This window comes from Silene latifolia, chromosome Y (genome assembly GCF_048544455.1).
Source record: "Silene latifolia isolate original U9 population chromosome Y, ASM4854445v1, whole genome shotgun sequence".
Taxonomy (NCBI): Eukaryota; Viridiplantae; Streptophyta; class Magnoliopsida; order Caryophyllales; family Caryophyllaceae; genus Silene; species Silene latifolia.
The window spans coordinates 198130009-198143083 of NC_133538.1; the positions used below are offsets into that span (position 1 = coordinate 198130009).

The 13075-nt window shown below is 41.6% G+C and overlaps 1 non-coding gene across 1 annotated transcript; it reads right to left on the bottom strand.

Annotated features, from left to right (window-relative positions):
- Window positions 1–12711: 12711 nt before the first annotated feature.
- Window positions 12712–12818, bottom strand: LOC141635684 (small nucleolar RNA R71). Its single transcript, XR_012540354.1, has one exon. It is a non-coding gene; the product is annotated as a small nucleolar RNA R71 (small nucleolar RNA).
- Between the last annotated feature and the right edge of the window lie 257 nt (window positions 12819–13075).

Genomic DNA, 13075 nt, shown 5'->3' on the forward strand with positions numbered 1-13075 from the left:
CTCCATTGCTGTGACTTTAGCACGCTACTTCTTAGTCAGGCTCCTAAGAACCTTCCTAGCAATGTCCTCAGTACTGAATTTCCTACCAAGGTTTTTCAGTTCATTTATAATGCTTGAAAACCTTACGGACATACTATCTAAGGACTCATTAGGCTCCATAATGAATAGCTCATATTTTTGCATAAGCAAATCTATTCGGTGCTTCTTAACAATAGAAGTACCTTCATAAGCTAGTTCAAGCCCATCCCATATCTCCTTGGCCGTGGAACATGAAGAAAACCGATCAAACTCTATAGAAGTCATTCCGTTTTGCAGGAGACTTATTGCTTTGGAGTTCTTTTCGGCCTTCTTGTAGTCGGCCTCGACATAGTCCTCTTCTTTCTTTTCATAGGTAGTGCCTTCCTCGGATGCCACAAGATTATGACCTTTTACATAGTGAGTCATCATGCTTATCCACAATCCATAATTCATCCCATCAAAGACGGGACACTTGAGATATTTTGGAATCCATTTATCACGTGATAGGCAGCGGAATATAAAACGATAAGATAAATGAAAAACAAGATAGATCAGCCTCTTTGCGGTTAGGCAATCAAGAGCACGAGGCTCTGATACCAATTGAAGAGTCTATTGATCCAAAATACTCAAGAGGGGGGGGGGGGTGAATTGATGATTTAAAACTTTTGAAAGCTTTTTCGATTATACGTATGTAATTGATTATTTAAAGTTTATTGATTAAACTTTAACTAATCAACTAATGAAAGTAAACGAAATAAACGAAAAAACGAAGAGACACATGGTTTTTGAAGTGGTTCAGTTTCACAAGTCGAAATCTACGTCCACTATTCTCGATTAATAAATTTAGTACCTTTCTACGGATTACTAATTTACTAACCCAACTCGTACAACTAACTCTAGCTGTAACTCAATGAGTACCGTTAAATACTCGAGTGACTAACTTACGCTAATAAGAAAGCACTAATGATTCTAACAAAGGTTCACGTTAATGAACAAGTAAGAAATAAACTAAGCATTATTATCTAACGATAAAATAAGAACAAGTATGCGAGCTTTAAAACACACGACCTTTCAAAATAACAAATCAGTTTTTCTGCTTGAAAACACACGGTTTGCTTTGTAAAATTAAAATCAATTTTTATGCTTAAGGTCTCTACTCTAGATGTTGTAAATAACAAAGTATTTATAGGAAAGAAAGAGTAGGCCACACGGTTTTGCACAAACCCTAATAGCCGAAATAATAAGATATGTAAACCAATCATATCTTCTTATTATCTCTTTCCTAAAAGCCTTAAAAGATAATAAAGAATATTCTAAGAGATAGAATATAATCTATTCAAATATTATCTTTACTATAAATTCCAAGATTATGATAAGATTTTCTAAAATAAGAATATCTTTTATCATAAACAAATATATTAAGTAAGATATATAAGATATGTAAAGATTTTATTATAGAATAAAATCTTTACCAAACATACCCTAGGTAACACGAGATGTCACGGCTCATAAGCCTCGTGACTTGTGCAAACCATAGTCTTAACATATGGGTTAGAATTTAGGTTTTAAGAGAGGATATATTGAAACCCTAATTAGTAGTATGATCCAACTCATAAGTTGGTCCAAGATAACTACTAGTCAACGTCCTTCATAAAACCAAACTCCGCACTAAACCGAGCTTTATTATATAAATACTTTTATTAAAACATTTAAAATAAACTTTAAACAATTTTAAAAATAATTTTCTAAACAATATAAGTCGTGTATAAAAACTCAGCATCTCAATGTTATAGTAGAAGAGCTATAACATTGAGCTCTTTTACTAGTAATGTTATAGCTGCAAAGCTATCACTTTACCAATTCAAGAAACTCATTCTTGATTACCGTTACGAGATAATCACCTATACTATTCTAATATTCAAGGAGATCTTCGATTATAGGCTACGTCATCATCCAAGCTTGATTAATCTTTAGACGGACTTCGTCTTCACATAAATCTTGAATGAATCTTTATATCATTTGATCTTGAATAGAGGCTTGAGCATTCATGCTATCATCACAATCTTCTTTGTTACTTGCTTGTTAAATTGATTCTAAAACACTTAGACAAACGATTACATGCAACAAGTATATAAATTATAAGACACCTTGACATCATCAAAACATAAACATATAAGCTATATGGTTCAACAAACAGTTATGGGGAGTCATCACTCGAATCTAGCTTCCGCCGCCAAGAGATTTAGTTTGCAGTCTTTGTAGTTGATTAGACTTTTCACACTTGCAATTTGGTTTTGGTTTTGAAGAACATGTAAACTTTAATCTTTTATACTTTAATTAATGTGTTTGGATTGTTAACTTTGGTATACTAACCTCGGGCAACTGAGATAGTAACAGCCTTTCATGCTAGGGTAGTCCTTTATAAGGTACCTTGGTACGAGGGGGTGTTACAAAGTGGTATCAGAGTGACGATTCTGGCACCTAAAACTAATGAACCCAATGAACTTAGGGAATCTAAATAAAATGAACCCGGGGAGAGTTGTTTGGAGCTACCGCAAAGACTTAGGAGACGTCCCGAAGTCGCACTAAGGCCCTTACGATCTCAAGCCGGTCACATGGAGGAAAATGTTGTATGTTGAGTCAATGTGTGTGTAGTACTTGAAAACGTGAATGATTGAATGATATGATAGAGGAAGTGGAATGCGATAGTGTGTGACAGATGTGTTGAATTGTCAATATTAGATCTCTAGGATGGAATATGTTGGCATGTTACATGTTTATTAAGTGGCTTTCTGATGTGAATACGAATCACCTTGATGAAATAATTCTCGAAACAAGCAACCAAGACAACCCGAGTCACCAAGCATGGATCGGTTCGAATAAGAGTCGAGAAAAGTGCATGATCACCCGCCAATGAGACGGGTAAAACCGTGTGGAGCAAGGGATAGACCTCGAAAATGGGCAAGATCAAATGCATGGAATAAGCTCACCTAGTTTTTGTCATAGCCTAGTTTTTACAAAGGTCTTACCTAGTTTTTGGTAAAGTCTTGCCTAGTTCTTCCACATAGCCTAGAATTCACAACAAGGCATTAAAGACTAGCCTTGGGCATCAACGATTTCGGCCTATATAAGGCTTGTAGTCCTCATTTGTTTATCATCCAATTTGAAGTAAAAACTTGAGAGTATTCTCTAAAACTTGTCTTGTCTTCTTGTGTTATTACACGAGTAGTTTGGCTTAAGAGGTCGAAAGGCGATTTCGCACCTTGCTTGAACGAGGGACGTGATCCTAAGTTTAAGTCGGATTGTTTGACGAGTATCAAACAATTCACCCATTGGCGTAGCTATAGGTCTAGCTACGACAAATATCCCTTCTTTTTCATTCAAATCTCGTTACGAATATACGGATTGATCGGGTTTCACCTAGTGCATTCGGATCCTTCGTCTATTTTCTAGTACAAGTTAAGAATTTCGCTTGCGATTCACATCAATTGTGGTATCAGAGCTTCGGCTCTTGATTTCCATTAATCGAGACGATCCAGGGGTCTTGATTTCTTCACACACAAAAAAAAAGGTTACTGTTCACGTCCAGTACTGTTCACGGTACTGTTCATCAGAGAAAAAAATCACTGTTCACGGTACAGTTCATAAAAAAAAAAAAAGTCGATATGGATCCCGATAATCCTAATATCCTTCAAAGTCTTATAGAAGAACTACATAATCTTTCGGAACTTAGCCCACGTGGAACACCACGTCGAGGTGAACAAAGTCGAGAAGAATTCAAAGTAAGTGAACTACCCGAGTTTATGGGAGGCACGGATCCCGAGGATTACCTCGAATGGGAGAGGAAAATTGAACGGATGTTTGAGTTCAAGGACCTGGATGACGAGAAGTGTTGCAAGTACGCCATTCTACGACTAAGTCATGGAGCCTCCCTATGGTATGAAGGCTTTAAGGTAAAACGTGCCCGGGCAGGAAAGGAAAAGATATCCTCTTGGGAATCTCTCAAAAGGAAGCTACGCAAGAGATACGTCCCAGCCACGTATAGGCTCACGACGTATCGCAAGATTGCTGAGTTGACTCAAGAGAGGAGCAGTGTCTCAGATTACATAAATGAGTTTGAAAATCTTACTTTGATGGGAGGATTAGAGGAAAGTGAAGACTTGAAGATGGCTCGATTCCTTCGTGGCCTAAATCGTAACATAGGCAATTCAGTTGAATTACAATCTTACGATGACTTCGATTCCTTGTGTAATCTATGTCTCAAGGTCGAAGCTCAAGGGAAGGCCAAGCTCACCCTAACTCATGGTGAGGGTAGTCGAAGCTGGAGGAGCGAAGGACAATCAAGGGGAAGTCCGAGTAGTCGTACGGTTGAGACTACACCTAAGACGATTTCCACCCCTGAGTCCGCTCCCAAGATACCCGTTCCTAAGGAGACAAGTTTATCTAGAGTATGGTGTTTCAAATGCCAAGGATTTGGGCATTTTTAGAATGCGTGCCCAAATAAGAGAAACATTGCACTAAGGGAAGCTATTGCCATTCGAGACGAGTTATATGATGAAGAAGAACGATTGGGTGATGTGTTCAACTTCGAAGAAAGAGAAGAGGAGGGGAACGATAAAGATGTCAAAACTTATGACGCTCCTAACTATGATTGTGCTTTAGTTCTTCGTGCCTTGCAGACTCAATCCACACCAATTGAGGCAGAACAAACGAACCAGATTTTTCACACCAAATGTCAAGTGAAGGACAAGTGGTGTAGCCTAATCATCGATGGAGGGAGTTGTACCAACGTTGCTTCTACAAAGATGGTGGACAAGTTGGGATTGGATACCATACCTCATCCCAAACCATATGCGTTACATTGGCTTAATGACGGGAACAAGGTGAAGGTCACCAAACAAGTCAAAGTGGCGTTAACAATGGGCTCCTATGACGACAATATCTTGTGTGACGTAGTGCCAATGGATGCATGCCACATACTCTTGGGGCGTCTGTGGCAATTCGATCGCAATGTCATACACCGTGGCCGAAGCAACGAATATGAATTGGTCGACAAGGGTAAGAAGCTTGTCCTAAAACCGATGGCACCTTGTGCTGTCTGTTCTTTGGGCACCCCACAAAGGAAAACCATAAGCATGAACATGTTTGCAAGTGAGCAAGAAGTTGGTGAAGTCTTAAAAGAAGGTGGTTGTGTCTATCTTATGGTGGTCGACGAGGCACCAAAAGTTGGGATCAAGGATGCCCAGCTAGCGGCGCTCTTAAAGGAATTCGAGGACGTTTTCCCTTAAGATTTACCACTGGGATTGCCGCCTATTCGTGGGATCGAACATCAAATCGATCTCATTCCTGGAGCTGCGTTACCTAACAAAGCAGCCTATCGATGCAACCCAACAGAGACCAAGGAGTTGCAGCGCCAAATCGAAGAGCTAATGGAACGAGGCTATGTTCGTGAAAGCATGAGTCCATGTGCCGTTCCTACTCTTCTTGTCCTGAAAAAGGATGGGAATTGGCGGATGTGCATCGATAGTCGAGCCGTGAACAACATAACTATCAAGTACCGTTTCCTGATTCCAAGACTTGATGACATGCTTGATGAGTTGCATGGCTCCGAGATCTTTTTCAAGATCGACCTGAGGAGTGGCTATCATCAGATACGAATGCGGGAAGGTGACGAATGGAAAACTGCATTCAAGACCAAACATGGGTTGTACGAATGGACTGTCATGCCATTCGGGTTAACCAACGCTCCGAGTACTTTCATGCGGCTCATGAACAAGGTACTCAAACCATTCTTGGGAAAATTTGTGGTTGTTTATTTAGATGATATCTTGGTTTACAGCAAAGCAAAGAAGATCACTTCGAACACCTTCGCAAAGTGTTCGAAACTCTCCGAGGACAAAAGCTTTTTGGAAAGAAGGAGAAATGTTCATTCTTGGTCGAGAGTGTCATATTTCTCGGCTATGTGGTTTCTAAAGATGGAGTTTCAGTGGACCAAGCAAAGAACGAGGCCATTATGTCATGGCCTACGCCTAAGTCCGTCACAGAGGTTCAGTCTTTCCAAGGACTTGCTTCGTTCTATCGAAGATTCATAAAAGATTTCAACACCATCACAAGTCCCATCACCGAGTGTTTAAAAAAGGGAACATTTGTATGGACCGAGGCTGCTCAAAAGGCTTTCGAGACGATTATCCAACGGCTTTGTGAAGCACCGATACTAGCACTTCCCGATTTTACTCAACCCTTCGAGGTAGAGTGTGATGCGAGCGGTGTTGCAATTGGAGCTGTGTTGGTCCAAGGAAAGCGACCCATTGCTTATTTTTCCGAGAAGCTAAGTGGAGCTCGGCTCAAGTATTGCACATATGATAAGGAGTTCTACGCCATAGTGAGAGCACTCAACCATTGGAGCCAATATCTTCGCCCAAATCACTTCATTCTACATTCGGACCATGAATCCTTAAAATACATTAATGGGCCGCAGAAGTTGAGCTTAAGACATGCCAAATGGGTTGAATTTCTTCAATCCTTTCATTTCTCTTCGAAATATAAGGATGGCAAAAGCAATGTGGTGGCCGACGCTCTTTCCCGATGCTACTCTTTAGTGAACGTGCTTGATGTTCGCCTACTTGGATTCGAGACCTTGAAAGATTACTACGAAACTGATCCCGACTTTGGTGAAATGTTTAGGATATGCCAAACAGGACCCCGAGGCGAGTTCATAACTCAAGATAGATGTCTTTTCAAAGGAAATCAGCTGTGTGTACCCAAGCATCAAGTCCGGGAGTTATTGGTATGAGAAGCTCATGGGGGAGGACTTGGTGGACATTTTGGTGTCACTAAGACTATGGAGGTCCTTAAAGAGCATGTCTATTGGCCTCGAATGCTGAAGGACGTGCAAGATGTGATTCGTAAGTGTGTCACTTGTCACGTTGCAACGAGTACCTTCAAGCTAGGGGAGTACACGCCCTTACCTATCCCGACCATGGGAAGACGTGTCCATGGACTTTATTGTTGCTCTACCACGAACCCAAAGGGGTAAGGACGCGATCATGGTCGTAGTGGATCGATTTTCCAAGATGGCCCATTTTATTGCATGTCACAAGATAGATGACGCTAACAACGTGGCCGACTTGTACTTTTGAGAAATACTCCGCCTTCATGGAGTCCCAAGGACGATAGTCTCCGATCGTGACTCAAGGTTCTTGAGCTATTTTTGGAACACTCTGTGGAAGAAGGTGGGTACCAAACTTTTATTTAGTACCTCTCACCATCCTCAAACCGATGGTCAGACGGAAGTGACAAACCGCACTCTTGGGGTATTACTACGTGGCCTCGTGAACAAGACTCAGAAGGATTGGGATCTAAAACTCGCTCATGCCGAGTTTTCCTACAACAGGTCTCCATCATACGCAATGAAGCACTCTCCTTTTGAGATCGTGTATGGCATAAATCCCTACCTACCACTCGATCTCATTCCTTTACCCGAGGGCGAGCTAGTCCACAAAAGCACGGAAGAAAAGGTAAAATCCATGATTAAACTACATGAGCAAGTTCGCTCCAGAATTGAGTCCGTCAATGAGGTATACAAACAAAGAGCCAACAAAACCCGCCCACCAAGAGTTTTCAAGGAAGGAGATTTGGTTTGGGTGCATCTAAGGAAAGAACGATTCCCGGGCAAACAAAAGAACAAACTCATGCCACGCGCAGAAGGTCCTTACAAGGTGATTTCAAAGTATGGAGACAATGCCTACAAGGTCGAACTCCCAGGAGACTATGGAGTCCACACCACTTTCAATGTGGTTAACCTCTCTCCTTACATCGAGGATAATGGGATTGCAGAATTGAGGACAATTCCTTTCAAAGGGGGAGGAATTAATGTGAATACGAATCACCTTGATGAAATAATTCTCGAAACAAGCAACCAAGACAACCCGAGTCTCCAAGCATGGATCGGTTCGAATACGAGTCGAGAAAAGTGCATGATCACCCGCCAATGGGATGGGTAAAACCGTGTGGAGCAAGGGATGGACCTCGAAAATGGGCAAGACCAAATGCATGGAATAAGCTCACCTAATTTTTGTCATAGCCTAGTTTTTACAAAGGTCTTACCTAGTTTTTGGTTTAGTCTTGCCTAGTTCTTCCACATAGCCTAGAATTCACAACAAGGCATTAAAGACTAGCCTTGGGCATCAAGGATTTCGGCTTATATAAGGCTTGTAGTCCTCATTTGTTTATCATCCAATTTGAAGTAAAAACTTGAGAGTATTCTCTAAAACTTGTCTTGTCTTCTTGTGTTGTTACACGAGTAGTTTGGCTTAAGAGGTCGAAACGCGATTTTGCACCTTGCTTGACTGAGGGACGTGATCCTAAGTTTAAGTCGGATTGTTTGACGAGTATCAAACAATTCACCCATTGGCGTAGCTATAAGTCTAGCTACGACAAATATCCCTTCTTTTTCGTTCAAATCTCGCTACGAATATACGGATTGATCGGGTTGCACCTAGTGCATTCAGATCCTTCGTCTATTTGCTAGTATAAGTTAAGACTTCCTCTTGCGATTCACATCACTTTCAAAGGGTAGAGACATATAGTATGTATATTTTGGTAGAAAAGCATGTGTAGAGTATGTTTACGAGTAGTTGTAGCTCATTTTTGGCCTGACTCGGCCGAGCAGGGCAGGTACTCGACCAAGTAGGGGGTCCTCGGCCGAGTAACCAAGCACTCGACCGAGTGTTGTTTGGGGTGTGTTCAACAGTAGCTTCTGGTTGAGTCAGCTCGACCGAGTATTGAGCATACTCGACCGAGTATCACCCATACTCGACCGAGTATGTTTTCTGGGTTTGTGATGTTAGCTTCTGGAGTGGACAACTCGACCGAGTACTGGAGATACTCGGCCGAGTATCTCACCATACTCGGCCGAGTGGTTCTTTGGCGGAGGGTCATGTTTATTTTGAGTCGTAGGCTTTTGTGCTTACGTTTCCTTGCTTCTTATCAGCTCAAAATGCCGCCAAAGAGATCAGTTGCGTATATCCAAGCAACTGAGATGTCCACGGATGAGGTAGCTTGTATGATCAAGCAGCAGGATGCACTCCTTGAAGCTCTTAAGAATGTGGGTAAGGGGGATGAGAAACCGGTGGATGCTACCCACTTAAGCACTATCATCGTCGGCTTCAACCCATCAACTTATGAGGGCATCGGGGAACCAAAGTTGCTCGATAACTGGCACCGCGAGATGGAGAGTCTCCTTGAAGTGGTGAAGTATCCACCAGAGTTAGCTGTTGAGCAGGTAGTGTACTACCTGAGGAGCGAGGTTGCGGTGTGGTGGCAGAATGTCAAGGAAGACGCCAGAGCTTACTACCAGAGTGAGGGACTCGGTGCTATACCCTGGTCGGGATTGAAGAGCGCTATGAGGGAATAGTTCGTACCAGAACACATCTGTCACAAGATGAGATCAGAGTTCGATTCCTTTACCATAACTGAGGATATGACAGTCACCGAGTACTATCACCTCTTCCTCGAGTTATCTCGCTATACCGAATACATGCAACCAGGGCAAAGGGGTTTGGCTCTTCGTTTTGAGAGGGGGTTGGCACCCAAGATCATGAACCGGTTACCAGCTGGGGTTATTACCGATCTAAAAGATGTGTACTTGAGGGCTAGACAAGCAGAGAGGTTAGTGGATCTATTTAAGGAAGCTCTAGAAAGAACCGCTACTGAGAAGAGGAAAGCAGAGAGTGGGAATATCAACCAGTCAGGTAACAAGAAGGGCAACTTTGGCCAGTCAAGGGCTTTTTCAGGGGGAGCTGGGTTCTCTGGAGGGTCGCGAGCATGGGGTAGGGGTGGTGCACGGAGTGTTAGTGACAAATCCAACCTTACTTGCTTTAATTGTGGTGGCATAGGCCACAAGAGGTATGACTGTACTAGTGCCCGAGCTGGAGGAGCCTCAGGGGCTTATCAGGGAAGTTTCTCACAGGGTCCGAGTTAGAGTTTTGCTAGTAACAGGCCATCTGGGTCGTGGGGTAATCGTTGAGGGCAGAACAACAATGACGGTTTTAACCGCAACAGTGGAGGATCGTATCAGCGCTCGAACAACAGTGTGACTCAGAATTAGGCAGCTAAGCCGAGTACTTCTAACACCTCGGCCCAGGGTGGAGGTCAGAAAACCAGCGGGAAGCTCTTCTTGATGGACAAGCAGGAAGCGGAGAATGATCCTCACGTAGTCACCGTGATGTGACCACAATTAGCGCATATTTAGCCCCCCGAATTAGCCTTGTTCCCATGCTTTTTAGTGCATATTTGGGTCATTTATTGTCTTTAGTTCTTTGTTTTTCATATTCTTTGAGATTTTGATCCCTTGGTAGGAAAGGAGTGCAAATCTTGCATTTTCATGGCAAAACGAGACTAAATTGATTGAATTCAATGACCAAGCATCAAGGAGAGACAAGATTAGAAGGCCTTTCTACATATTATAGTAGATGAGCAATGTTGAGAAAGGATCCTTGCATCCTCGAGGAAATCCCCAAGGATTTTATGAAGAAAAGGGAAGCAAAGAAGAAGAAATATTGCTGAGGTACAATCCGTGCGGTTTCTCCACAATCCGCCCGTCCTCCACAGCACAATCCGTGCGTTTTTCTCCTTAAGACGCCCGGGTTAGCAGCCACCACAATCCGCCCGGATTCACCTGAAGACGCCCGTTTTTCCCCGCCTGAATCCGCCCGTCCCGACTCCAAAACGCACGGATTCCTGTACAGCACAATTTCATCTTCTCCAAGCTACAAAGAAAGAAGCCCTTCCTTCGAAAAATACCGGCTCCTCCCTGCTCAATCTAAAAAGTGTAATTACTAGTTTAGCCTTTAGTTAACCCTAATGCATCCACCTAATTTCCACTATAAATACCCCATTAGTCTAATTAGAAGAGCATGTTCTTCTTATCAATAATTAGAGTATTTAATATCAATAAAATATCTCTTTAGTATTGTAATCAACAATTAATCAAGTTCTAATACATGTTTTATTTCCTTAATCTCTCTTTTGTTCATCCTTTATTTTGGGTAATTGAAGATTATTTGGGTTATTATTGGGAGATTGACAACCTCTCAATCAAGCATCAAGTACTTCTTTTATTCTTTGCTTTATTATTGGAATCATTAGTAGGTATAATTCTCTTAATCCCTCTTTAATTATTGTTAATTACTTTCATTCATTCATCATGTTTCCTTTTGTTGGTATGATTGACAACCTTCCTAGCATGATCAACATGATAATGAGTGAGTAGTCTCTTAGCTAGGGTTAATGGGTAATTAGGGGAAACCAACATGGGGAATGATTCATGCTTAAATTAATATGCTTTCATGGTTTATTTGCTTGCTTTTTTTGATCTCAACTCATGCACATGTTATGTTTGATGAAATGTGAACCTATGAATCCTTGCATTTTTTACCCATCACCTATCTTTTCAATGAGACTTGTAAGACATAAACCAACTCGAGTCTCATTAGACCATGCATGTTGTAGAGTAGGGAAGACTAAGTCGACTTGTAGGTGTTGTACAATCTAATCGATTTGGCTCCGGGACCCAAACTTTCCTAGGATTGTAAGATATAACCCAACTCAATCCATCACAACAATACTTGCTTGCTTATAATTTGAGAACATGTTTGTATGATCAATTCCCATGAATCCCCTATGACCCCTTGACACCCTAGTGCTTTTTATCAATTGTTTACAACCCTTTTAATTCATCTTACTTATTTACTTTCTTTGCTATTTAGTTTAGTGACCTTCTACATCAACCCAAATTGTGACACCCCTAAGACACCACTAGTTTCAATAGAAATCTCATCTCAATTCCCGTCCCTTAGGATCCGACCTTTACTTGCCTCTTTACTAATTGTAGAGTTGTTTGTGAAGCTATAAATTGTGTTTTGATTCGGACGTGACCCAACGACCACTTCTATTTAATTGTGAACACGAAACGGACCGATCAAAAATGGCGCCGTTGCCGGGGACGGTGTTTACTTGATTTAGATTTTCTTTTATTGTTATTAGTTGTGTCTTTCTTTGCCTTGGGGAAGTAAAACTCCTCAAGGTTTGTTCTAATTGTTTTCGAGTTGTTTGATATTTTGCATGTCTAGAAGGTCACAAGGTGATTTGTTACCTTTTGACCGTGAAATTAAAAGAACCTTGACAAACAATAGGAGATTTGCTAGGAGGAATTTGAGAGGTATTAGTGAGGTTGTTCAACCAACTATTGAGTTCATCAACCCTTTTGCAAGAGAAGGCGAGGAGAACCCATTACAAAATACCCCACAAAATCAACCTACAATGCCTAAGTTTTCATCACATTTCGTACCCACCGAGGAGAACCTACCCAATGGTACTCCCACACCACAACATCTAACCGGAAATTTTATTGGTAAATCCGCCTTTATCCAATTAGTCAAAAGGAGCCAATTTGGGGGGATGCCTAGTGAAGACCCTCATTCTCATATGGAAACCTTTTGTGACTATTGTGATGCGATTTCTCAAACCGGTGTGACTCAAGACAAAATTCGATGGGTCTTATTTCCTTTTTCTCTAATTGGCACCGCGAAACAATGGTTGAAGGGCCTTGATAAGGCCACTCTCGGAATAGATTCTTGGAAGAAGTTGGCTCTAGCTTTCTACAAAAAGTTCTACCCACCGGAAAAGACTAACATGCTAAGAGCTCAAATTACGGGTTTTAAGCAAAGGGATGAAGAATCTTTTTATGAAGCTTGGGAGCGGTTTAAAGGAATTTGTCACTCATGTCCTCACCATGGACTTAGCGAATGGTTCTTGGTACAACAATTTTGGAACGGTTTATATGAAGATTCAAGGAACATTCTCAACATGGGATCAAATGGAATGTTCACCGAAGTTGATGACAATCAAACATGGAACAAGATTGAGGAAATGGCGGTCCATAACTCACAATATAGTAGACCTCGCAAGGCTACTAGAGGAGGAAGGCATGAAGTGGACTCCGTTACTCAATTAGGTGCTCAACTTAGTGCCCACATTGACACAATCAATTTGAAGT